Source organism: Alosa alosa, chromosome 21 (assembly GCF_017589495.1).
Source record: "Alosa alosa isolate M-15738 ecotype Scorff River chromosome 21, AALO_Geno_1.1, whole genome shotgun sequence".
NCBI classification, from domain to species: domain Eukaryota; kingdom Metazoa; phylum Chordata; class Actinopteri; order Clupeiformes; family Clupeidae; genus Alosa; species Alosa alosa.
In genome coordinates, this window is record NC_063209.1 from 17,319,946 (window position 1) to 17,322,445 (window position 2,500).

Sequence of the window (2,500 nt, forward strand, 5' to 3'; positions counted from 1 at the left end):
GTAAGTGTGTGTGTGTGTGTGTGTGTGTAAGTGTGTGTGTGTGTGTGTAAGTGTGTGTGTGTGTGTACTTTTAATGTTTAATGTAAGAAAGTAGTGTTTGAGTGGAGAAGAGGGATAGAGAGTGCTTTATGGTGTGTGTGTGTGTGTGTGTGTGTGTGTGTGTGTGTGTGTGTGTGTGTGTGTGTGTGTGTGTGTAAGTGTGTGTGTGTGTGTACTTTAATGTTTAATGTAAGTAATGTTTGAGTGGAGAAGAGGGATAGAGAGTGAGCTGTGGTGTGTGTGTGTGTGTGTGTGTGTGTGTGTGTGTGTGTGTGTGTGTGTGTGTACTTTAATGTTTAATGTAAGTAGTGTTTGAGTGGAGAAGAGGGATAGAGAGAGAGAGGTGTGAGCACCTTCATGAAGCTGGGTATTGTGCCTCAGTTGAGTGATCTGTGGTGGTGTGTGTGTGTGTGTGTGTGTGTGTGTGTGTGTGTGTGTGTGTGTGTGTGTGTGAATCGTCTCTCTGGTGTGGTGTTTGAGGAAGTCTGCGTTGGTGATGAAGTAATGGTCAGCGGTCGCCATGGTGGCTCTTGGTGATCTTCAGAAGCTAAATTTTGCCCCATATGTCAGAACTGTGTGTGTGTATGTGTGTGTCTGTCTTTCTGTATGCCATCTCTCTCTCTCTCTCTCTCTCTCTCTCTCTCTCTCTCTCTCTCTCTCTCTCTCTCTCTCTCTCTGTGTGTGTCAGTATTTCTAAGTAGTCCATATGACTTGGTTTCTCATGCGTCATTTGCAGACATGGAAATAAATGTTTATTTCAGAATAACTCAAACACACTCAAACACACCCATGTTGTACACACATACATGCCAACAAAAACAGCATGTAGTTCACACACACACACACACACACACACATACACACACACACACACACACACACACACACACACACACACACACACACACACACACACAGAGACACACACACACACACAAACAAACACACACACACACACACACAGGCTTTGGGTTGTGTTGTCTTGTCATTCATGGAACTTTAATTTCAGGAGATTTGTTCAGTGAACATAGCATTGCATCGAGATGGATTAACTGGTTAAAGGGGCTATATATATATATGGGTGGGTGTGGGTTCTGTGGGAGTTCTTCCTCCCTGCATGTACAGCATGAGTGATGTGGAGCTCTTCTTCCTGTGTGGGTTCTGTGGAGCTCTTTTCTTTCCTGTGTGGGTTCTGTAGGAGCTCTTTTCTCCCAGGTGTAGGCTGCAGCATGGGTGCTGTGTGGGTTCTGTAGGAGCTCTTTCCTCCTGTGTGTAGGCTACAGCATGGGTGCTGTGGGTTCTGAGCTCTTCCTCCTGTGTGTAGGCTGCAGCATGGGTGCTGTGTGGGTTCTGAGCTCTTCTTCCTGTGTGGGTTCTGAGCTCTTCTTCCTGTGTGGGTTCTGTTGGAGCTCTTCCTCCTGTGTGTAGGCTGCAGCATGGGTGCTGTGTGGGTTCTGTTGGAGCTCTTCCTCCTGTGTGTAGGCTGCAGCATGGGTGCTGTGTGGGTTCTGTTGGAGCTCTTCCTCCTGTGTGTAGGCTGCAGCATGGGTGCTGTGTGGGTTCTGAGCTCTTCTTCCTGTGTGGGTTCTGTTGGAGCTCTTCCTCCTGTGTGTAGGCTGCAGCATGGGTGCTGTGTGGGTTCTTGTAGGGAGCTCTCCCTCCTGCATGTACAGCATGAGTGATGTGTGGGTTCTGAGCTGGGTTCTGAGCTCTTCTTCCTGTGTGGGTTCTGTAGGAGCCTTCCTCCTGTGGGTAAAATGCTGGCTGGGTGCTGTGTGGGTTCTGTAGGAGCTCTTCCCAGGGTGGTAGGCTAAGCAGCATGGGTGCTGTGTGGGTTCTGGAGCCTTCTCTTCCTGTGTGGGTCTTGTTGAGCTCTTCCTCCTGTGTGTACAGCATGGGTGCTGTGTGGGTTCTGAGCTCTTCTTCCTGTGTGGGTTCTGTAGGGAGTTCTTCCTCCTGCATGTACAGCATGAGTGATGTGTGGGTTCTGAGCTCTTCTTCCTGTGTGGGTTCTGTAGGAGCTCTTTCTCCTGTGTGTAGGCTGCAGCATGGGTGCTGTGTGGGTTCTGTAGGGAGACTCTTCCTCCTGTGTGTAGGCTACAGGCATGGGTGCTGTGTGGGTTCTGAGCTCTTCTTCCTGGGTTCTGTGGGTTCTGTGTGTAGGCTGGATGGGTGCTGTGTGGGTTCTTCCTTCCTCCTGTGTGTGTATGGGTGCTGTGTGGGTTCTGAGTACCTGTGTGTACAGTACTCACAGCCCCTCTCCCATTAACGCCTCCAGCAGAACTGCTCTAGTGAATTGTTGCTGATACTCTAACGTTATAGCGCTCTGATTTATGGGCCCTTTTATGGCCTGTAGTTTATCTTGGGGGAATGGTATTGTCCTGCCTCCTGTGCACTACTGTAGTGTGAAGCACTGGTGCAGTTAACTGTTAATGTCTTGGCCTGTTGGAGCTGTCAGGGT

General features: G+C 49.2%; 1 protein-coding gene across 1 annotated transcript in view; it reads left to right on the forward strand.

Annotated features, from left to right (window-relative positions):
• Positions 1-2,500, forward strand: part of LOC125286872 (A-kinase anchor protein 13) — a 75,070-nt gene that overhangs the window by 17,311 nt on the left and 55,259 nt on the right. The gene's annotated exons all lie outside the window — the stretch shown is intronic.